At 39.9% G+C, this 25,522-nt stretch overlaps 2 non-coding genes and 1 pseudogene across 2 annotated transcripts; 1 reads left to right on the top strand and 2 right to left on the bottom strand.

Moving 5' to 3' along the window:
* Positions 1-10,215: 10,215 nt before the first annotated feature.
* On the top strand, positions 10,216-10,852 carry LOC148093214 (ribonuclease MRP subunit p24 pseudogene; annotated as a pseudogene).
* A 6,580-nt stretch (positions 10,853-17,432) lies between these two features.
* Positions 17,433-17,511, bottom strand: TRNAI-GAU (transfer RNA isoleucine (anticodon GAU)). The gene has a single exon. It is a non-coding gene; the product is annotated as a tRNA-Ile (tRNA).
* A 4,134-nt stretch (positions 17,512-21,645) lies between these two features.
* LOC148093212 (small nucleolar RNA SNORA66) lies at positions 21,646-21,778 on the bottom strand. The gene has a single exon (XR_015714447.1). It is a non-coding gene; the product is annotated as a small nucleolar RNA SNORA66 (small nucleolar RNA).
* Positions 21,779-25,522: the final 3,744 nt, after the last annotated feature.

The following is a 25,522-nucleotide window of genomic DNA, read 5'->3' as shown; positions in this document are numbered from 1 at the left end:
CTTAGACCAGAGGTTAAGAACTCTCTGCTCCAGAGATGAACTGTGTGGATTTATTCCTGGCTCCACTTTGTGTAACCTCTCTAAGTGTCTTTATTTGTAAAAGGAGAATAATAATATCTCTACATCTTGGGTTTTGTGAAGAATGAATGAGAAAATGCATATAAAGTGGTTAGTACAGTACCTGGGTAATTAATCTCATTTTACAATTACTAAAAATCAAGCTCAGAGAGGATTGTGCATGGTATTTTACCTAATTTTTAATTTGCAAAGCCAGCTTAATGCTACGGATTCTCCTCTCAAGGACCCTTCTAGTCACATAGAGCTCCAGCACATGCCCCTGTCCATGTGGTGAGTAACCTGACTCCCAGCTAAGGACAGTATGTGGTCTTAGCTGTCCTTGTGCATACAGTATTCCTCTTGGCAATAACTCTGCATATGTGTGTAGAGCAAACAGGCATGATCTTATGATATAAAAACTTACGTATTCAAGCCAGTAGCATCAAAAAGGAAAAATTTCCTCTTCTATTTTAGGTTAAATATCAAAGGAAATAATGGTTTTAGGATTAAATATCAGTCTCTTCTGAATTTAGCAGGATGTAAAAGACATTAGAAGGAATCTAATCCCCACACACACACCTCCACAATGGCTTGCCAATTGGCTTGCCTGCTTCAGAGTTCCACCACCGGGGAAAGTGTCATTTGGGTTAAAGTAATGGCTCTTCCTGTTTAAAGACAAATGGGACCTATGTACTGATAACTATAAGGCGCTATTAAGAGATTGAAAAAGGCACAATGAAATGGAAAGATATTCCATGTTTGTGGATTGGAAGAATCAACATAGTTAAAATGTCCATATTACCCAAAGCCATATACAGATTTAATGCAATCCCCATAAAATCCCAACGACATTTTTTAAAGAAATAGAGCCAAAAAAAATCATCAGATTTGTATGGAACCACAAAAGACCCTGAGCAGCCAAAGCAATCCTCAGAAAAAAGAACGAAGCTGGAGGTATCACACTACCTGACTTCAAATTATATTACAGAGCAATGATAATCAAAACAGCATGGCACTGCCCTAGACGGTGGCACAGTTGGTCGGAGCACTGTCCCATACACCAAAAGGTTGTGGGTTCAATTCCAGGTCAGGGCACATACCTATGTTGTGGGTTCTGTACATGTCAAGGCATGTATAGGATGCAACCAATCGATGTTTCTCTCTCTCTATTTCTCTCTCTCTCCCCCCTTCCTCTCTCTCTCAAATCAATAAACACATCCTCAAGTAAGGATAAAAAAAAAGAAAGAAAGAATCAGCATGGTGTTGGCAGAAAAACAGACACACAGACCAATGGAACAAAATTGAGAGCCCAGAAATAAAACCACATGTATATGGGCAAATAATTTTTGACAAAGGAGCCAAAAACATACAATGGAAAAAAGAAGCCTCTTCAATAAATGGTGCTAGGAAAACTGGAAAGCCACATGCAAAAGAATGAAAGAAGATTATAGTTTTTCCCCATGTACAAAAATTAATCCAAAATGAATCAAAGACCTAAATATAAGATCTGAAACAATAAATTACATAGAAGAAAACATAGGTACTAAACTTATGGACCTTGGTCTTACAGAAGATTTTATTAATTCATCCCAAAGGCAAGGAAAGTAAAGGCAAAAATAAATGAATAGGACTATATCAAGCTAAAAAGGTTCCGCACAGCAAAATAAAAGCCAATAAAACAAAAAGACAACCAACTAAACAGGAGAAGGTATTTGCAAACAACAGCTTCAACAAGGGGTTAATATCCAAAATATATAAAGAACTCATACAACTCAACAGCAAACAAACAAACAATACAATTAAAAAATGGGCAGCCCAGCCGGGCGTGGCTCAGCGGTTGAGCGTAGACCTAGGATTCAGGCGATCGGGGTTCGATTCCCCGTCAGGGCACATGTCCGGGTTGTGGGCTCGATCCCCCGTTGGCAGCGTGCAGGAGGCAGCCAATCAATGATTCTCTCATCATTGATGTTTCTATCTCTCTCTTTCCCTCTCCTTTCCTCTCTCTGAAATCAATAAAGATATATTTAAAAAAAAAAAAAAATGGGCAGAGGACCTAAACAGACATTTCTCCCAAGAAGACATACAAATGGCCAACAGATACATATGAATATGCTCAACTTCACAAGCTATTAGAGAAATGCAAATCAAAACTACAATGAGATACCACCTCACACCTGTTAGAAGGCTATTATCAATCAAGAAGACCAGTAATAACAAGTGTTGGAGAGGTTGCAGAGAAAAAGAAGCCCTCATTCACTGCTGGTAGAACTGTAAACTGGTACAGCCAGATTGGAAAACAGTATGAAGGCTCCTCAGAAAATTAATGACAGAGTTACCATATCACCCAGCAACCCCTCTTCTGATACCTACCTGAAAAATTTGAAAACATTTATTCACAAAGATATATGCACCCCTATGTTCACTGCAGCATTATTCACTGTGGCCAAGACATAGAGACAACCAAAGTGTTCTTCGATAAAAGACTGGATAAAGAAGATGTGGTACATGTAGACAATGAAACACTACTCAGCCATATGAAAGGATGAAATACTGCCATTTGGGACAGCATGGATGGACCTTGAGAATATTATGCCAAGCAAAATAAGTCAGTCAGGGAGTGACTTCCCAGTTGGAGAGTCACTACCACTTCCACAGTGCAGTGGACTGACATGAAAGCCACCACCACTGTCACCACTGCCACCGCCAGGTAACCTGCTGCCAGAGAGTCATCATGGGCTTCGGGACGTTCTTACCCTTCCTGGCTCTTGGCATCTTGGCCCTGTACCAGGTGGGCATGCTCCAGGCAGCACCATTCAGTTCACATCCTGTTTCACTCAATGAGGAAGAAGACCTCCTTCTAGCTATACTGGTGAAGGAGTTTCTGAAGAAGATGGCCATGGAGAAGGAGCAGGTGACAGCGGGCTCCAGATGGGATGAAATGAGGCCACTCAAGCAAGCTATGGAGGGGTCCATGTGTCAATGAATGGAGGTCTCTGGCCAATAACCAATGAGGATGGAGGCCTATCAACAACCAAATGAGTGATCTTAGAAGTGGATTCTCTAGCCCCATCTGAGCCTGGATGTGACTCTAGACCCAGCTGAGAGCTGGACTGCAACCTCAAGAGAGATGCTGAGCCAAAACCACTAAAGTAAGACTCTCCCAGATTGCAGACTGTCAGAAACTGTGTGAGATAATAAATACATGTTCTTTTGAGGGGAAAAAAGAAGAAAAGCTAAGAATCATATGGTTTCACTCATATGTAGAATATAAAACTGAAACTCACGGACAAAGATAACAGTATGGTGGTTGCCAGAGGAAAGGGGGGATGGGAGATAGTAAAGGGTAAAGGGGGGCCTAATATATGGTGACAGAAGATGATCTTATTTTGGGTGGTGGGCACACAATGCAATACACAGATTATGTATCATAGAAATGTACACATGAAACCTATATGATCTTATTAATCAATGTCACCCCAATAAATTTAATTTTTTTTTAATCCTCACCTGAGGATATATTTTTCATTAATTCCAGAGAGAACAGAAGGGAGAAGGGGGGAGAAAGAGAGAGAGAGAGAGGGAGAGAGAAATATCAATGTGAAAGAGAAACATCAATCAGTTGCCTTCCATATGCATCCCAACGGGGATCAAACCTGCAACCTGGGTATGTGCCCTGACTGGGAACTGAACCCGAGGCCCTTCAGGGCTCAGGAGGATGCTCTAACCAACTGAGCTACTCCAGTCAGGGCCCAAAAAATTTAACCGAAAAAAGACAAATGGAGGAGTGGAATGTATTCATGGAGAAATTTGTGTCTTTGTCTGAACCAGTCTATCAGGGATTGGTATAAAACAAATCAGTTTTTATGTGGGCTCAAGTAAGTGATAGCTTTGGGGGCTAAGTCCAAAGGAAGAAGACACTGTAACTGTGAGGGACAAGGTTCTAGGGAGGAAGCAGATAAAAGAGGTGGGGAGAGCGTGCAAAATACAAACTGCCAATTTGGCAGTTCTGCCAAAAGTTGGACTTAAAGTTGTTGATTGCTTCCAAGAAAGTAAGGCTCTTAACTCTAGGCAACTTTTCTCCTGATATCTCTCATCAGTACAGTCATTGCAGGTGCTGCAGAATGAGACGAGGAAGCATTGTAGATTATTCTACAATGATCTAGATCCTAGAGCCCAGGCCTCTGCCACCACTGCTCCTTAGTCCCAGGGCTGGTTTAATTTCAATATTTTATCATCAAATAAGAGAAAAATCCTAAACCCAATCTTTAGCGAAATTAAAAAAGTTCTCTAACAAAGTAAAAAGTAGCTGGCCACATAATTCAAACCAATCATTTGTTTATCTTAGTATTTGAACCCTAAGATCTGAGTTTTTTTATAGAGAAGAATTCTAAAAATTTAGTCTTTTAAAAGTTGAGTCTTAAAATTAGTTCTTGTACTGCCATAATTGAGGGTCCAAGAAATCACAATAAAACAAAGTGGGGGGAGTTTTTTTTTTAAAAAGAGAGATCATTCTTGGAACACTTGCTCTTAGAACCCTAAGCCTCCACGTGAGAAAGCCAACTACCCTAAGGTCACCATGCTGTGAAAAGTCCAAACCACATATAGAGAGGTCCTGAAGGATTAGGCCACATGGAGAGAGAGACAGACAGACAGGCACCAAGTAGCACCAATGTGCCAGACATGTGAAGAAACCATGATGGAAAAGTGCATCTAAGCCCAGACACCCCAGTTGAAAACACATGGATCAGACATGAACCACCCAGCTAATGCTTTTCAAATTCCAACCTAAAACATCAAGTCACAGGAGAAAGACTATATGCTCCAAAAGAGCCCCTCAGTGAGCAAGAGTTCCAAGATATGTCCCAGTTGTTTCCAAGCCTACTAAGATCTCAGCATCAGGGAGAGGAAGTAGTGACATTTTCTAATTATGACCAGGCATCATATCCTTTGATTGAGAAGCAGTCTGAGAAAGGCCATGAACAATGTGGAACTTAACAAGAGGAAAACAAGTGCAGTAAGGGTTGAGCCACATAGATATGCAACTAGAAATCTGTAGGCTAGTTAGAGTATAGTAGTTATCTCTTTTTTTTTTTTTTTAATTTTTTTAAAAATATATCTTTATTGATTTCAGAGAGAGGAAAGGAGAGGGAGAGAGAGATAGAAACATCAATGATGAGAGTCATTGATCAAGCCCACAACCGGGCATGTGCCCTGACCGGGAATCGAACCCTGACCGCCTGGATCCCAGGTCAACCCTCAACCTCTGAGGCACGCCCAGCCGGGCATATAGTAGTTATCTTTTAAAGCAGCTTTACAGCCTGGCCAGGCATGGCTCAGTGGTTGAGCATCAACCTAGGATCCAGGCAATAGGGTTTTGATTCCCAGTGAAGGCACATGCCCAGGGTTGCGGGCTAGACAACTGATCAATGACTCTCTCATCATTGATGTTTCTTTCCCTCTCCTTTTCTCTCTCTGAAATCAATAAAGATATATTTTAAAAAATAAATAAATAAAATAGCTTTATAAAGTAAGTAGTTTTATAGCAAAACACCATTTAGCTATTGGAGGAACTATGAGAACAAGGACAGTGAGTGCTCTAACATGGAGAAACATGACTGATAATCTCCTTGGCACTGTGTAAAATCAAGAAATTGGAAAAAACACTGTGAAGAGGCAAAACATTAAGTATGATCAAGTAAAATTTCTAGTTATCTAGAAAACAACAGCTCACCCTTGACATTAATTTAATGAGTTGAAAATAAAAGGTGTTTTCTTTTCTGAAAAGCAAGAGAGAAAGAACAAAAGAAAGAGCCAAACACGAAGGCAGTATGGAAAAAAAAAAAAAAATCAGGAGATCTGAAAAAATAAAAACCTACTGTTGCTCAAAAATAGTCTAGATAAATTGGGAAAGAAATGGTGAGGTGCATATTTAGATTTTCCCATGTACCAAAACAGCCTTAAGAATTTTTCAAAACCATCATCAAAGTACTCATTTGATGTCAAATATCATCTTCTCTTCAAACACCTTGGCAATCACAAGTCAAATTCATTCATTTTTGCGGGGACTGATACCCATGCCATAAAAAGCAGAAGCTCTGAACTTGTTAAAAAAGTGATGAAAATCATACATACACACAACTCACAACTCCTTTTCTGACTTAACTCATGTACCTCTTTCCTCAACTATTTTTTTCTCCCTCTTCTTGCTCTGTTAGGTATAATACAAAGTAAAAAACAAATGTCTTCCATAATATCTGTTGCTCTGCAAACTTCAAATTAATTCTCTTTTTCTGTGAATGAAGGCTCCTTAGTATGGCATTTGTTAACAAATAATAGATAAATACTTAAAATAAATCTAAAATAGACAAAATCATGTGACATTTTAAAACATTTGAAATGTATGTTGCTAACCTGCCTTACTTCAGTTCTCTTTCCTCAATTTTTGCCTAATGTAGTTACTATCAGATACTTCAGTTGTTCACTTACGAAAAGATCTAATGTTCTATTTTTTCAGACCACTGAACCTACATTATATCCATTAAACTAGAATAACTCTGCAAACATCCTAGCTATTCAGGCAATGTTATAAGGGCATCATCATTGTTCATTTGTATGATCTCTATGTATCCTGTCATCTTTCCAGGGTAAGACTGCCAAGGTCTTGGACTCTTCATTTGGTGGAGTCTAATTCTGTTCTCTTTACAAAGAGCTAGGGTTACACTCAGCAAAGGTTACCATTTACGTGAGACATGAAGCCTGCTAGCATAACTCATCACCAAAGTAAAATCCCTAGCTATTTTTTCTCTCAAGGACATACCCAGCGCTACCTAAAATCAAAAAAGAACACTTCAGGACAGATCACATGTAGAACCCACATGGATTCTGAACCCACATTTTCATTTTAATGCTCTGGAGTGTGGGATTCTTTCACAGCAGTCAAGCAAAAGGGTGTTGTTTTCCTTTCTACACCGTCCTTTTCTAACCCCTAGAGGACAATACATGAGAATCAAATGGAAAGACTACAGTGGCTTGAAAGAAAGAACTCAGTATTTAAGAGGGAGCTGTTTTTTTATGTTATTCCTTTTCTGGAAGCGAGGTGGTTCTCATGTTGGGTTTGGTTTTATCATTTACCCAATGATTTCTGAAAGATCTGTTTTCATAAATAAATAACATTTAAAATTGTTGAAGTAATTCTAAAGCTCACTTCATCTTTCAAACCTCTGCATTCTGGAGTGGCAGTTTAAGCCGCAGCCCGAAATGGAGACTGCTTTTGCTTTTAGCCCAATGTTCACCTTTCTTTCCCTTATCCTCTCATGGAATTTCATCTATTGTGGTAATTATGTAAATCAGAGATTTTTAAAGCATGATTATACCCTGAGATTTAAAAATATTCAAAAAGAGCAAATAGAGCTAGAAGAAACTTTAGGGACCATTCCACTTCTCATTTCTCATTAGAAATGAGATCATTAAGATCTCAAAGGGCCTTGCTCAAGGTCATATAACTAATTAATGACAGATCTAGAACCAAAATCCAGGTTTCTTCAATCCTGAATTAATTATCTATTTTCCATACTACCTGGCCTCTAAATTTTTATCCATTTCTACACAATCTTCAGACATAGACTGTTTAATTCATGCTAACCAGTGGCATATGCCAAAGTAAAATGCAGAGCGTTTCTTGGTTCCATTGGTTATCGCTGTCTCCTTTCATTGGTTGGAAAATAAGGCACAGGAGATGGGAGGTCCTGCCTATCTTCCGGAGCCCACGGATTAAACGACACCATGAGCTGTCTGGTGCCTTTCCTATGAAGATTGATTATTCATGCTTATAACAGAAAGCATCTGGAATGTTAGGGGTCCCAGTATAACCTTCCCTTCATAAGGCTTGCATTTTCTCTTTTCGTTCTCATTAGCCAAAAACCAAAAACCTGAATTTCACCCACCACCAAAACTACTATTCTGATGTTTTCTAGCTTCTCCTTTGAGACATGCCAAGGAGCTTAGAGGAAATTCTAGCCTCTTGAACCAACTGGACTTGTATTTATTTATAAGTTATGTTTCTTCCAAGAAGTTTCATACACACTCCCTCACTTAATCCTTCTCTTCCCATGAGGGGAAGCATTTCATTTCTATCTTCCCGCCACAGCCAGAGTTTCCCTGGTGTTCACAGGGTTTCTCTCCAGGGTCTAATACTTAAAGGTTAGATTCTCTAGAAACCATAAACATTCTCCTAAAGTCTTATAGACAATATTGCCAACAAAGCAAATTAATTCATTCAACAACTATTTACTGAGCATCTTCTATGTGCCTGGCACTATTCTAGGCATTGTGGATATAACAGTGAACAAAACATATAATGTCTCTGCTCTCATGGAGCTTACATACAAAGTAAAAGGATTATTCCATTACCCAGTGAATTCAGAACCATAAATACACACTACTCTGGTAAAAGAAAAAAAAATCACTACAGTCTCAACTACTTAGACAAATTTTTTTAACTATTAAATTTTAAATGTATCTGGTAATATAGAGTCCATTTGCTGGGGGCCTATATGGATAGCACTAGAAGACTGGAGATTTGGATTCTAATCCTGACTCTACCAATAGATTGCATGACTTTGAGCAAATAATATAACCTCTCTGTCCTTAGTTTTGTTGTATGAAGATGTTAGAAAAGATTTCCCATATCTTCCCTTAGTCTGCAATGCTCCGATTACTTAACTTTACCTAAGAGGGTCAGTGTGGTGTGAGGACTTACTGCCAAGGTCAGAAGAAGAGGATTCTTTCTACATATCAATTGCTTTTATTTGTGGGGTGGGGTTGAGGAAAACAGCACAAAGCAATACACACCTCCTAGGACAACTATTAATAGTATCTCCATACACAATAATCTAAAAAATTAATCAACTCCACATCTACTATGTGTTCAATCCTGGGCTAGATACTCTGCAGATGGGAGACATATGAAAAGATTCCCAATCTTAAGGAGCTTCCAAACGAAAGTACACAATAGTAAATAGCTAAAAACAAAGTGTGCTGTAGAGTTTTTAAGTTCACAAGAACAGAAGGAGAGTATATAAACCTAGTCCTAATGATGATATCAAACACTATATGTAAAAGACTTTTTTAAGTGGGGACTAATTTTTTTTCACTGAAGCACTGTAGTATGAAGTGACCATATAGCCTGGATTTTCTTGAATAGTTACTATTTCAAATATTCTATTTCCATAAACTAGTGGCTTTTTGGAAATTATAATATTTTGTTATTCAGGCCCAGCCGGGTGTGGCTCAGCGGTTGAGCATCGACCTAGGATCCAGGTGATCAGGGTTCAATTCCCAGTCAGGGCACATGCCTGGGTTGAGGGATCGATCCCCAGTTGGGGGCATGCAGGAGGCAGCCAGTCAATGACTCTCTCATCACTGATGTTTCTATCTCTCTCTCTCCCTCTTCTTTCCTCTCTCTGAAATCAATAACTATATATTTATATATATATATATATATGTATATATATATATAGTTATTCAAGCTATTCTACATCTTCCAATTTACCTCTTCGATCTGAAAATAACGAAAGTTCTTTGTGGGGTTATGTGATCTAAATGATGGATTGGGTAAATAAACCATTACAGATATAGTTAAAAATAAAAGTATCAGGTTACAAATGTAGAAGATCCTGACTGTAATTTCTGTTGAATTATTGTCTATAAAGTGAGCTCTAGATATTCAAATAGTTAACACAAAGGGAAATACAACCAATATTAAGGAAAAACTAAACTAGCAGCACAGGAGAAGCCCAATTATTCATGATACTAAGAACTGAGATATATTGCTCTACCATGTCCTCACAGAGACAATACAAACATTGACAACATCCTCCCTTATAGTAAACACAGTAATCTGTTTCATTAGATTTCATATTATAAAAAATATTCTGAAGACTTCAGACCAAAACACAAATTCACAAACACTAATATATGCCCTTTGAAATGATGTTTTGGGGAAATAACTCAGTACCTCTTCTGGGTCCAAGTGGTATAGTTCTGTAAAGGTAAGCATTTGGATGTTTTAAACTGAGAATATTAAAGTAGCTCCATCTTAGTCAAGAATGCAGATGTTCTACCTGAGTCTCCTTTAGTCACCAGGTGACGGCAGTCGCGATGAGGCAGAAGCACTACCTCGAGACTGCGGTGCGGAAGCTGCAAGATAGCTGCCAGGGCCAGGCCGGATTATCTGCTCTGGGCCTACAATTCGTCACATGATGCTAGAAGAACTTTTGAAGGAACATGTCCATACTGTTTCCAGTTGCTCGAGGCACCTGAAACCCAAGCCCAAACTGACACCCAGAATACAGAAACTTCTTAATTGAGAAGCAAGAAACTATACACTCAGTTTTAAAGAAGCAAAAATTGTGCAAAAGTACAAAGACTCCAAACGTGTATTGTTGATTACTTGTAAAACATACAATAAAACAGTTAAACATCATGGTAAAAGTAGAAGCTTTCTATCAGCATTGAAGAGCAATCCTGCCACTCCTACGAGTAAACTCAGCCAAAGACACCAGAGAGAAAGACTCTAAGTTCTGCAAAGCTAAATCGTAGTATGTCTGGTTCCAAAGGCAAAAGCCAAGCATTGATTTTCAGAACACCTACATCTCAACAGTCAACACCCACTTGCTCCTCAAAAAGTGCGAACAAAACAAAGAAACACTTCTCTCAACTAAAAATGTTGCTTAGTCAGAGCAAAAACAAAAAGAATTCAAAGGTGGACTTCAGAAATTTCTTATCTTCTTTGTAAAGGATGGACTATGAAAGTAAGGAAAATTTAATGCAATTTCTGAAACTAAAGTTAGTCAGAAACTAACTTTAAAAACTTTTTAAAACTTTTTAAAAACTTATTCTTTAAATCAATGAAAACTAGGGTCCTAAAGCAAACTTTCCTTGGTATTCTTCAGTATTTATGGAGAAAATACCTCATTAGAATAAGTAAAACCCACCTACCTCCCACAGTGGTTCTGAGAAGCAAAAATATATGAGAGATCCTTGTAAGTAGTAAAGATTTATATGGGGAGAAAAAAAAGAATGCAGATGTTCTAGATTGACCTGCTGTCTGTAACTAACCAACTTGCTGGTCCTAGTTGAATACAGTTAGTTCAACTAAATTTTGTTAAATTCCAGTGAAATTTAGACAGAATTTTTTTTTCTCTTTCTTGTAGGTACCCGGGGAGGTAAGAAAATATTTTCTCTCTGGGATGGTGCTTGGAATATGCTACAGAAATGTCAGAGTAAGTACAAAAGGTGCACGAGAATGTACATTTGTTGCATATAAATATAAGGGGAATTCTACTTTTAAAAAATACACCAAAAAATTCCCAAACTTTGAAGTTCTTATTTGCTTTATAAGTTCTTTCTTGTGCATAAATTAAGTGTTTAAAAACAGCCCACTGACTACTGAACTAAGACAAAGGAAGTTTAAAGTGAAACTATTAGGAGACGTAATCCCCTAATAATTGGTCAAAAAGAAAAAAAGCTAAAATTATTATGGAAATCAAAAGAAAAATAAGGCCCAGCCAGGCGTGGCTCAGTGGTTGAGCATCGACCTAGGATCCAGGCGATCGGGGTTCGATTCCCAGTCGGGGCACATGCGCAGGTCGTGGGCTCGATCAATGACTCTCTCATCATTGATGTTTCTGTCTCTCCCTCCCTCTCCTTTCCTCTCTCTGAAATCAATAAAGATATGTTAGCCCGGCCGGGCGTGGCTCTGTGGTTGACCATCGACCTAGGATCCAGGCGATCGGGGTTCGATTCCCGGTCGGGGTACATGCCCGGGTTGCGGGCTCGATCAATGGCTCTCTCATCATTGATGTTTCTATCTCTCTCTCCCTCTCCTTTCCTCTCTCTGAAATCAATAAAAGATATATTTAAAAAAAAAAAAAAAGATATATTTTTAAAAAAAGAAAAATAAGGATTATAGGTTAAAAATGTGATACATTCAAATGCATACAGTTAGGTATTTCTATTAAAGCTACCTCTAATCTCTCTTTCACTGGATTGTGTTTGGTTTTGTTTCCTCCACAGGATAAAGAAGAAAACCACTAGAGTTTCTCTGACCATCAGGTCCCAGGTTAATGAAACCTCCAACACCAGATCAAGTTATTGTACCTTAGTTCAACCATTGTGTATTGACCCCAGAGGGTAGGTTCAGTTTTAAAAGCCTTCTGAGGGGTCCCAGTAATGGAGACACAGGCCCAGAGGAGAAGTTGCATTGCATTGATTAATGCAACTTTCTTGAAAAGTAGTAGACATGAAGAGAGCCTCCAGCTGCATGACCTCAGAAAGAACAACAAAGAAATCCATGGGTCTCAGAAATAACTCCATGGCAGCCCTGTGGGTTGGCCATTTGTCCGTGTGCCAGACCAAAAGGGACAGTTGGTTTCTAGGAGCTCAGTCCCATAAAGAGTATTCCAACTATCTAAGGAATGAATTCCCTATTTTAAAAAATGGGGGTGGGGAGAGATGCTTTTACAAAAACCTAAAAAATACAGGGACAACTGTATGGAGGAGGGGAAAAAGCTAGTCAGTAAAATTTAGAAACCTTTAATATATAGTCTCTAATTGCCAATACTTGTTTCTCAAATGTAACTTCCCAGTGTTCTATTTCACTATCTCATCTGATAGAACGCTGCAGGAGCTAGATAAAAAGGTGGCACTGGAGCAGACATCTAAATTAGAAACATCATCCTTTTCAAAAAGTAATCTTAGGGTGTGGTTGGCAGCAGCTAAAAGAGATCCAGTTCGTTCATGGCCACCATGTACCTCGGTTTCAGGGCCTTGATTATATGAATGATAGTGTCTCTTCTATTTCTTAAACCGGATGCAGAGTCCCTGCAGCAACCTGTCAGGATCCACTTGTGTTGTGGCCCCTGTGTTTACCAAGGTAATTTGTCCATATTGCATGACGGAGTTTGGAGTTTATAGATAAACTGTAGGCATTATCGAAGGGGTAGAAAGGAGGAAAGGAGAAACTAGAAAGGACCTCAGAGACTATTATTTTATGTATGAGAAAACTGAGTTCCAGAATGGGTGAAATGTCACAGAGCAACTCATGGTTTAGCCTATGCTCTTTAGACTTTTGCTGTGTGTCAATCCTCCAGCTCTGGAGGGCAATCCTTATATTGTTCTTTCTAAGCAGACTCTGTTCTGCCTAACTTCAAGGTTTATCAGATTCTCCTAACTAGCTATAAGACACCCTTACGAAGAAGTCAATGTCTATTTCATGCTTTGGTCACAGTCAGAAATCAGAATTGATAAGGCTCCTCTATCACCCAATGGAAACAGCAAAATTTAATCAGCTAAATCAAACCAAACTAAGGTTGAAATCCTCTGGGCTCTCTGTCTTCCAGTTTCCAAACCTGACAGAACTGGAACCACTGCCCATTGCTGGCCCAAGGTACGAGAAGCAGCATAGGGACTTAACCTGTACCACATACAGGATGGGAGACAGAGGAAACAATGTCATTAAGAGTAAGAAGCACTATCAATTCTGGAACCTCGCTTTCAGTAGATGCTGTTAGGCATGTGTCGATTATTTCCACAAGTGTCCTCTCCTGCTGCATTCTTTCCCTATGATATGCAGTCCTGGGCATCAGGCCTCAACCACTGGGCTGGTGGTCACTATGTCTCAACTAGGCCTCACCTAATAGAACTTCAAACACTCCCTCTCTGATCTCAGGACCAAGTTATAATCTGAAATGTAATTCTAATTCTAGAGGTCCTTGGGGCTGGAAATAGGAGAGGGGGGAAATGAGGGTTTAAGGGGTAAATTTACAACAAATGTCATACATTCATGTATGTACTGTGAGACTAAACTACCTATTATCAGTAACTACTTTTTTTAAAATATCTTTATTGATTTCAGAGAGAGGAAGGCACAGGGAGAGAGAAAGAAACATCAATGATTCAGAGAGTCATTGATCGGCTGCCTCTTGCACACCCCCTATTGGGGATCGAGCCCACAAATCAGGCATGTGCCCTGACTGGGAATCAAACTGCCATCTCATCAACCACTGAGCCACGCCGACCAGGCAATAAATACTTTTTAATATGTCAATATAACTCTTCATTCTTTAAAAAAAGTTTTCAGATTATTTGCCTGACATGAGCCTCAAAACCTCCATGTAGGCTGAACATTTTGCTAGTCCTATTTCACAGATAAAAATTCTGAGTTTGCCCTGGCCGGTGTGCTCAATGGTTAGAGTGTCAGCCCACACACCACAGGGTCATGAATTCTAATACCCATCACGGGTACATACCTGGGTTGCAGGTTCGATTCTAGCCCCAGTGGGGGTGCATGCAGGAGCAACCAATCAATGTGTCTCTCTCACATCAATGTTTTTCTCTCTTTCTCTCTCTCTCTTTCTCTCCACTCCCTCCCTCTGCTTCCACTCTCTCTAAAAATCAATGAAAAAAATATCATCGGGTGAGGATTAACAAAAAAGAATTCCTGAATTCCACAGAGATTAAGAACCTTCTGAGGGAGGAAAACAAGATGGCGGCATAAGTAACAGCTGCACCCTCCGCCTCCCACAACCACATCAAAATTACAACTAAAAACCAGAAACACCATCACTCAGAGCCTCCTGAAATCTGGCTGCACAGAAGCCCCACAACCAGGGAACTGAAGGAGCACTGAGAGCGGTAGGAGGGGCGGAGACGCGGGCGGATCGGGGCTGAATAGCAGAGACAAGGCCACGGGCCCAACTCGGTGTCGCAGTTGAAACCCGGGAGGAAATCTCGGCAGTGGGGGTTTCCCGGAGGAGTGAGGGGTCCCATCCCCACAGCAGGCCCTCAGCCCAGGGCTCCAGGGCCAGGAAGGGACATCCCCACAACTCCAGGCTGTGAAACCAGCGGGGACTGTGGCTGAGGGTTGCAGATGCTGCGGGAGCCCCAGCAGCTCCTCTCAAAGGGCCCGGCACGGACTCACTCAGACGCTCCCTCTGAGCCCAGCGCCGGGCAGCAGCCTGAAAGGAACCTGGGACACTCGGGGAGGAACTAACCTGCCTGAAGTTGGGACGAGAGCTGGAGGGGTGGCTTTCTTTCAGGCAGAAGAGCTGGCAGAGGCCATGGCTCCTGTGGCGAGTCCTCCCCAAACAATGCTGACAGGCAGACGCCATATTTGAATCGCCAGCACCTGACTCTCACCTTTGGCCCCGCCCCGGTGATTCCTGGAGGCCCCGCCCCTCTCCACCTGCAGCTCATCCAGGCCATTCCCAGGGGCTTTTCTATAAATGGGCTCTCGAGCCTCATGCTTAGGACTTTCCTAAAATCTCTCAAACAAGCAACAGCGTGCCCCATACGGCTTAATAAGTGGCCCCAGGCCTGGCACTAGCGGCAGCCTGCATTGGCTCATAGCTTGGCCTCTCCTGGACACCGCCAAGCCCAGCACAAGGAGCAGCCAATTACAGTTTGCTGTGTAGTTCATGCTGGGTGGCCCTGGGCAAGGCACTGGCACAGGCTGACTTTGTGCCTCCCGGGAGGCCACAGAGACAGTGCACCTGGTGGTCAGACTCAACCACGCTGGATTACAAACCTACCACATCCACAAGTGACACTCAAGGGGCGCACTTGGTGAACACCAAAGCTCCACTGAAGTAAATCCTGCTCCATAGGGGTGTCTCCAGCACAGCAGCTCTCTGGCTGTAGTTGCAGCTGGTCCTCACAGCTGATTGGTCAGGGGGTCAGTTCCTCCCAGTGATGCCAATAGCAACCAAGGCTCAACTGCAACAGGACAGTGCACACAGCCCACACAGGGGAGCACCTAGAAGGCCCAGCTCAGGTGACTGGGGAGGCTGAGCCACTGGACCCTATAGGAAACCTACTACACAAAGCCACTCTACAAATTCCAGGAGACATAGCAGCTCTACCTAATACATAGAAACAAACACCAAGAAGCAGCCAAAATGTGGAGGCAAAGAAACATGTCACAAAGGAAAGAAGAAATCTCTAGAAAAGGAACTAAATGAAATAGATCCAAGCAAGCTAATAGATACAGAGTTCAGAATAATGGTTATAAGGATGCTCAAGGATATTAGTAAGAGTATGACGAAAATAATTGAGAAAATCAATGACATAATAATGTATCAATTTGAAACGAAGGCTACCCGACCTGAAATGAAGAATAATTTACAGGGAATCAACAGTAGAGTAGAGGACACTGAGAATCAAATCAGCAATTTGGAACATGAGGAAACAAAAAATACCCAACCAGAAGAGCAAAAAGAAAAAAGAATCCAGAAATATGAAGATAGCATAAGGAGCCTGTGGGACAACTTCAAGAGGCCCAACATTCGTATTATTGGGGTGCCAGAAGGAGAGCCAAGACAGCGAGAAATTGAAAACCTATTTGAAAAAATAATTACAGAGAATTTCCCCTACTTGAGGAAAGAAATAGACTTACAAGCCCAGGAATCACAGAGGGTCCCAAACAAGAGGAACACAAAGAGGCCCACAGCAAGACACATCATAATTAAAATGCCAAAGGTTAAAGACAAAAAGAGAATCTTAAAAGCGGCAAGAGAAAAGCAATTAGTTACCTACAAGAGATCACCCATACGACTGTCAGGTGATTTCTCAACAGAAACTTTGCAGGCCAAAAGGGAGTGGCAAGAAATGTTCAAAGTGATGAAAAACATGGAACTACAGCCAAGATTGCTCTACCCAGCAAAGCTATCATTTAGAATTGAAGGTCAGATAAAGAGCTTCTCAGACAAGGAAAAGCTAGAGTTCATCACCACCAAACCAGCACTACAGGAAATGTTGAAGGGTCTTCTTTAACAAGAAGCTAATGAACAAAAGAATCTGATGAACTAAATAGATCCAGAGACATTGAAGCATGTAACAGACCATCATATTTCAGAGGGAAGGGGGGTGGAAGACGGGAAGAGATTAACCAAAGAAGTTATATGCATATATGCATAACCCATGGACACAGACAATGACGGGGTGAACGCCTGGGGAGGGGTGGGGACGAGGTGGAGGGGGTCAATTGGGGGGGGGGATGGGACACCTGTAATACTTTCAACAATGAAGATAAATTTAAAAAAAAAAAAGAATCTTCCGAGGTCCTAGGATCAGCTTCAACCAGACAGTGGCAGAGCTGAGATTTTGGCTTAAGTCCTCTAAGTCATGGTTCAGAATCCTTAACAAGTTACAATACTGCTCATGCTAACTGACTGATAATAAAGATTAAATCTGTGACTATATATGTACTCAACAAAATAGTCAATGAACTAAAGACTTTTTAAAAATTGATTTTGAGAGAGAGAGAGATTGATTTGTTATTCCACTTATTTATACATTCATTGGTTGATTCTTATATGTGCCCTGACTGGGGATTGAACCCACAACCTTGGCATTATCAGGACAATGCTCTAACCAACTGAGCTACTTGGCCAGGGCAGTAAAAACTTTTCAACTTATCTGTTCCTATTTTGAAAAATAGCTCTTGGGGAGTGAATAACAACTTTCTCATTAAACACAACCCTATGAAATTAAGATAAAAATAATTTATACCTGACTGTAAAACACACTATAAAGTACAAAAGAATGCCGAGCAGCTCCTTGTTTTGATTAAAGTAGTCAGTTATCAATTATTATGATGAAAAGCATGCTCACTTACTGCAACTGGCATCTCAAATCATTGCATATGGTAAAAGTTTCTTGCATTCTGTGAATTCTCTGTTTGTTCTTCAGCATCTTCAAGACAGCTCTATAACCAGAGGTCAATTTGTCATGTTTGAATGCCAAGTCCAGGCCACAGCCACAGTGCAAGTTCACTGGTACAGAGAGAAAAGGCAGATAGCAGACTCAGATAACTTTTGGATTCCGAGGAAAAGCATCGTGATAAGATTTTCAATTTTCTTCTTATTCCAATTAACCTTGAAATCTGATTTATGTTTAAAAGTTTAATAGCTGATTTGTTACAGACTCAGAGATTTCTATTGTTAAGTGTTATTTTAAATCCAAATGATTCCTCAACAAAAACAACCAAAAAAGACAAGACAGGTGCACTCTCCCTCCAGGAGCGCACCCAAGCCTTTCCCTTCCTCCTCTTCTTTCCCCACAGGCATGCATCTCCTAAACTCTACAGAACTCTGTAAGACTTGCAACCAGGGAGCAATGTGCACCCCCTGAACCTGTCCCCAAAGCCCCCTTTTCTCTGACTTCTTAGTGAGCCAGAGCAGCCAAGCCTAGGCTTATTTCCCCACCTAGTCTCTCTTCTGCTGCTGCTTCTTCCCAGGCCCTTCCTTGTTTCACTTCCCCAGCTTTAATAAAAAGAAGAAAAAAAGCTGTTTTGTTTTGATAAAACAATAGTTTTAATAGCTATGAAAGGACATATTTTCATAAATTAATCTTAACTATCTTCCCAATGAGTTCTTGCCGTACAAACAAGAAAAAATGTGAGAATAAACATGTATTTTAAAAGAGTAAAACAAATGAAAACTGATAGATAACTTTATAAATACTTTATTGTGTAAGTTCCTACAGAATAATTAATTTATGGGAGGCTAAAAAACATGATGCTATCCCTCATGCTAAACACTAAGTTTATACTTTATAAACAATTTCTCATTTAATCTTCACATCAACATTTTGAGGTATGTGCTATTACCTCCATTTTATAAGTAAAAAAACTAACATCAGAAATGTTAAACACCTTATCCAGGGTCACAAAACTAGTAAATGCTGCAGCCAGGATTTGAGTCCAAAATAGTTCTTGAGCCAAGTGAAGGAAATACATTCATTTAAAATGTTAATTCAAAACAACTAAACATCTGCACATCACATTTAAGAAACATCTGTATTACACAATATGATATTTCCTTTTTTTCATTCCTCACCCAAGGACATTTTCACTGATATTTAGAGACAGGGGAAAGGAGAGAGAGAGAAAAACATTGATCAGTTGCCTCCCACACGCACCCTGACCAGGGCAGGGATTAAACCCATTACCTAGGTATGTCCCCTGAACAGGAATCAAACCCACAACCTTTTGGTGTACAGGATGACACTCCTACAAACTGAGCAACACATGCCAGAGCATGATATTTCTTTTCAAAGTAATATTTATTGTATTTTCTGAAACTAAAATAATAGAAATTTTTTTCATGTTTTTATTGCTTTTAGGGAGAAAAGAAGGGAAAGGGAGAGAGAGAAACATTGATGAGAGAGAAACATCAGTCAGCTGCCTCCTGCAAGCCCCCTACTGGGGACTGAGCCAGCAACCTAGGCATATGCCCTGATTGGGAACTGAACCTGTGATCTCTTGGTACGGGGGAAACGAACTGAGCCACACTGGCCAGGGCACAAATTTATTAAAATAAATCTAGAATATCTATAACATAAAGAAGAAATTTAAAACTACCCATATTCTGCCAGGCCAGTGTGGCTTAGTGGTTGAGTGTTGACCCATACACCTAGAAGTAGCCAGTTTGATTCCAGTCATGGCATGCGCCAGGTTGTGCACTCAAAACCCTGTGGGGGCTGTGCAGGAGGCAGCGGATCGATGTTTCCTTCTCATTGATGGTTCTATGTCTCTCTCCCTTCCTCTCTCCTAAAAATCAATAAAAACATAATTAATTAATTAAAATAAAATTACCCATATTCTTACCACCCAGGAAAACTATTATTAACCTTTATTGTATTTTTCTACAGTACTACTACAGTACTTTTATAATGTATTCAACTTTATTCTTTAAATATTAAAAGAAAAGAGTTTTCTTGGGAGAAAGAGGCCACCTCAGGATTAGTGTTTTAGCAATAGTTCACATTCAGTAAAGAGATATTACCTGGTCTTACCTTCATGTTAGAAATGAAGAACAAAGGTCCAAAGGAGTAATTTTCACACAGTCACAGAGCAATTTCATGGTAGAACAGGATAAAATACAGTTCTTCTAAGCACCCTGCCAAGTGTTTGTTCCCTTATGCACTTTTTGTGAGTTTCTACAGAATTTATATGACTCCAGATTATAGCTTCAAGTTATTTCTCATATACACGTGGCCCCTCCTCACAACTAAATTAACTGTCACTATTTAAATCCTCTCCCTTTTCTCTTGTTTTATCTTTCAGAAGCTTGTTTATCACCTATTCCTGGCAAGTACAATTTTTCAGCATCTTCATAATGAATGACTAAGTCAAAATTAGTATAAGAAGACTCTGTCTCCTAAATTATTTTTGCCTTCATGAGCAGTTTTGAGGCTACCCTATGCCAACTCTTGAACTGACACACAGAATAAACAAGATAACTGAAATCTTTAAGTATATTTATTCATCTATTCATTCACTCAACATATATCTCCTGAGTAGAAACTATGGGCAGGTTCCAGTCTTAGCCACAGTCCCTGCCCTCACAGAGCATGCATTCTTCCTCTCTTTCCATTTGGCATAGTATTTGTGACTCATGAACTATGCACAGAGGCAGTAAGGAGGTGTCCTGACATCAAACATCCAAACTGTTGACTGCCCAAGAAGTAAATGTGGTGCCCACCACACAATGGCCATCGCTGTACTAACATTAAGTCTAACCACCATGGCAGTGATAATTTTTAGGTCAGTTCAGAAAATCTTTCTATAGGACATTTATGCTAAGCACTAAAGCTATCAAAACCTAGAAGTCAAGGAATAAAGTATAATTCCTGCTTTCAAGGAACACAAACTAGTAGAGAAAACAGATATATCTAAGAGGCAGGTGATAGGGACCAAGCTAGTACTGTTTTGGGTTATACTTTTAAGATTTATCTTCATGAGCCCACTCAAAGACAAAACAATCTAATCAGATGGATTTTTTTTAATCCAGGAATACTCTATACCTAGTATCTACTCTCCCTAACATTCTCCCCCACTGTTTGTTTGTTTGTTTGTTTGTTTGTTTGTTTGTTTGTTAATTTGGGGTACCCAAATATTCTGGTCATGTTGAATCTCTTTCCTTTTCAGAGGAAGTCTGCACCTTGATTATCAGAGTATTTCCTGAAGACTCTGGGGGATTCAAGTGCATTGCTGAAAATGAGGCTGGAACTGCAGTCTCCACAGCAAGATTCTTTGTTTTCCCAGGTAATTATTCTTCAGGATCCCCCTGCTCCTATTCAACCCTGAGCCAAGAGGAAGGCTCCCTGCTTCTATCTGAACTGGTTACTAATGATATTTTTCAGAAGGAAAAGAAATTAAAAAATCAGAGAGTTCTCCAAAGTTACCCATCAGAAAATTTTCTCCAAAACTGAATTCCTTTCCCTGGAGCAGTGACAGCTACACAAAGAACAAAAATCCAGACAGTATCCTAATAAACCTTATGCCAACTTTTATTCCTGAACCAGTCAGTCCCACCAAACATGAGAACCAGATTCCAAAGGAGGATTTTTGCACCATCAATGAAAATTCCTCTGAGCTACAACCACAATGGTAAGGGCAGAGAGACCTAACATTCACTTATTCAACAAATATTCTTGGTTCTGTAGACAGAACAGTGAACATGACAAAGCTCCTGCTCTCAGGGAGCTTGCATTCTGTGATGAATCACTTTATTTTATATTCTTCTACACTGTACTAGGATAGAATGGACGACGTCAGTAGCTTCTGAGGATAATACATTTCTATCACCACAATTTCTTTAGCAAACCTGGTTCCCCCAACTTATGCAACATCATGCAAAGTTAGTGATCAAGTTTCCACTAAGATGAATCACTTTAACTGTCATTTCTCCCTTGCGCTCCATAGCCATGGAAGAAATAATAAGTCATGTGCTTAGATTCATATTTAAGGGTTTGTTACAGAGACTTATTGAAAAAAATCAACAATGCTCAAATGGCACAAGTTTTTGAAGAAGTGGAATCTTTTTCCAAAACAGAATTCAGTGTCCTATCTCAATATAAATAGGTAAAATATTTTGTGACACAGGTTTCTTCAGTCTTAGAATACAGACAGAATTATCTGTATTGTATTCAGAGAACAAATGTATAAATGGAAAGATAATTCAGTAAGTGAATTTGCCAGTCAGGCTATGTTTAAAACAACACAATCTACCACCATGCCCACCCCTCAAAGAAACTATTGATTAAAAACAACCTAAGCCCTGGCTGGTGTGGGTCAGTGGTTAGAGCATTGGCCTGCACACCAAAGGTTCTTCAATTCCCAGTGAAGGATACTTACTCAGGTTGCAGGTTCAACTCCTGGCCCCAGTTTGGCCGCATGCAGGAGGCAACCAATCGATGTTATCTCTCTCACATCTTTCTTTCCGTCTGTCTGTCTGTCTCTCTCCCTTCCATCTCTCCCTCACTTCCACTCTCTCTAAAAATCAATGGAAAAAATATCCTCAGGAGAGGATTAACAGGAAGAAAAAAAAAAACAATATCTAGCATAGTCCACTAAATATTTTACCAGCATAAAGTTACCTTTAGATAAATTTAGGTTACATACCTTTAATAAAACTTAAATAGCATTCTTGACTAGTTACCTAGTACAACTATATATAGCCTATTAATTACAAAACAAAAAGATATTGGAATCTCTTTTAAGACGAGATTTCTTGAATAATATTTGGGTCTACTAAGTGAGATAAATATATCATGTTAGAGATGGAAGGAATCAGAGGTCATCTAAATGAAGCTCCTCATTCTACAAATGACTAAACTATAGATGATTGGCTCACATTGTTGAGGGATGGTTCTCCATGCCTCCATCATCTCGGATAGGTACTTCTCCAAGTGTTTCTTGCAGTGAAGACAGTGAGGAAAAGAGTTTGGATTTAGAGACTAACAGACCTGGAACAATATATACGAAGTAGTGAAGCACATAGTAGGAATTCAATAAATAGTAGCTATTACTTCACTGCATTGCTTTTTATCAGGATCACTATATCTCCAATAACAGTTTATGACTGTGATTTCTGTTGGTCTCCTGGAACCCCATTAGCTTCTGGGATCTCTAGTTGCCTGATCAGTAGCTACCTCTATAAATAAAGATTTCTCGCCCGGCCGGGCATGGCTTAGCGGTTGAGCGTCAACCCAGGATCCAGGCGATTGGGGTTCGATTCCCGGTCAGGGCACATGCCCGGGTGGTGGGCTCTGGGGCCTGCAGGAGGCAGCCGATCAATGACTCTCTCATCATTGATGTTTCTATCTCTCTATCCCTCTCCTTTCCTTTCTATGAAATCAATAAAGATATATTTTTAAAAAAAAAAAGATTTCTCATGGGGTCAAGTAAGAATGGGCATATGGGTCAATGAATAAGACTATAATTTATTTAACATTTATTAAACACTTTCTATGTGTTTATCAGTTTCTGTGCTAGACTTGCCTTGGAAAGATGGCCAATAATAATTATCTAAAAATTTTTCTACATGAGTACCTGTTTTTAGTAGTGAGCGTTTAGGACTTAAAAAGACCTTGAATTTATAATATACTATCTTTTACAGGAGAGTACCATCTTTATCATCAACAAAATCTTCTGTGGGGGAAATTATTGGGTAAAAGTTCTATAAAAGTTAACAAGTTTTTTCAGAGTCTATTATGAGCTACACTGTCCTAGGCAATATAAATATATAATAAACATTCCCTCCCACAGAAAAAAAGTTAACCTAATGTAGGAGATATACCACATAATAGTCCACTGTATGATTTCCTGTTTTATTTGAGTCTCTCAGCAACCTCTGATTTAGATTAGTATAACAGATACTATCTTTGTGTTTCCAGTTAATTATTAAAGCTCAGAGAGTTTAGGCAGCTTGTCTAAGGTTACACAGTAAGTATGTGGTAGAGTGGGCATTAGCACTTGGGTCTTCAAAACAAAAAGGTTAGTTTGTCTAGAAAGTTGTAGAACATTAACCAAATTAACGTTACCACTTTTCCTGTTTGACTCCAAACCCAGTGCAGTGTGCATTATTATTTCTTACATGAGAAGAACATAAGATTGAGTCGGGTGCTAGAATGGATATTTCAAATTACAAGTGTGACAGCAGGATCCCCTTTCACTATATGTCTATGCAGGACTTCAGTAATCACAGTGAATTACGTATAACCTGGAAATAAATAAAACATTCTTCACTCTTTAGTCCCTCCATCTTCAATGTGACATTTTCCTTCTCAGTTGATACAGCAGAAATTAGCATCATCACACACACCAGACCTCTGACTTCAGAAGAAGCTCACAGAAGCATCTTTACAATAGTACATATACTTCACATTTTAAAAAACAAGAGCTGTATATGAAGAAGGGATGAATGGAGGACAGCTAAACAGCTACCCTTCCACTGACGATAAGACAAGAAGGAATTCCCTTAGCATGCAGCAGGAAATAACAGGATGCTACCTACACTGCGTGAGGCATTAGAATGATTTACCAGAAACCCTTACTGGTCATTTAGAGAAAGAAAGGGAAAAAGTTGTCTTTGGGGGCAGGTTGCAATATGGTTCACCCACCTGACATCTTTGTTTTTATTCCTCACCAAGAATATTTTTCCATTGCTTTTCAGAGACAGTGGAAGAGGGGGAGAGAGATAGAGAGAGAACATCGCCCAGGCGGGCGTGGCTCAGCGGTTAAGCGTCGACCTAGGATTCAGGCCATCAGGGTTCGATTCCTGGTCAGGGCACATGCCCAGGTTGCGGGCTCGATCAATGACTCTCTCATCATTGATGTTTCTGTCTCTCTCTCTCTCCTTTCCTCTCTCTGAAATCAATAAAGATATGTCTTTTTAAAAAAAGAGAGAGAACATCAATATGAGAGACACACCAATTGGTTGCCTACTGCACATGCCCCAACCGGGGCTGAGCCTACAACCAAGGTACGTGCCCTTGGCTGGAATCGAACCCAGGACCCTTCAGTCCATGGGCGGACGCTCTAACCGCTAAGCCAAACTGGCTGGGGCCCCACCTGACATCTTAATGATTCTTTCCATTTTATGATTTTTTTCTCAAATAAGCAACTAAACTATTAAAATAGCCATATTTGTGAGAAAACATAAAATATTCAAGAAAGCAAACCAAACATTAAAAAGTAGAAAAACAGCCCAGCCAGGCGTGGCTCAGCGGTTGAGTATCAACCTAGGATCCAGCAGATCGAGGTTCGATTCCCAGTCAGGGCACATGCCCAGGTTGCGGGCTCGATTCTCAGTCGGGGGCGTACGGGAGGCAGCCAATTAATGACTCTCATTATTGATGTTTCTCTCTCTCTCTCTCCTTCTTCCTTCCTCTCTCTGAAATCAATAAAGACATATTAAAAAAAAAAGTAGAAAAACAGATCCATAATTATTAAATACAGACCTTTAACTTCTGAGAATGGTGTCATAAAAGAGGACCTTACTTATGTTTCCCAATTTATCCCTTAATCCGCTTATTGTAAGAACCTTAGCCTAGATGTACCACAGAAGTACCACACTGTAACCCATGTTACACCTTACGAAGACCTAGGGAATAAAGGATG

This window comes from Miniopterus natalensis, chromosome 4 (genome assembly GCF_054644295.1).
Source record: "Miniopterus natalensis isolate mMinNat1 chromosome 4, mMinNat1.hap1, whole genome shotgun sequence".
Taxonomy (NCBI): domain Eukaryota; kingdom Metazoa; phylum Chordata; class Mammalia; order Chiroptera; family Miniopteridae; genus Miniopterus; species Miniopterus natalensis.
The sequence above is the reverse complement of the archived record's forward strand: the minus strand, read 5'-3'. Positions and strand labels throughout refer to the sequence as shown.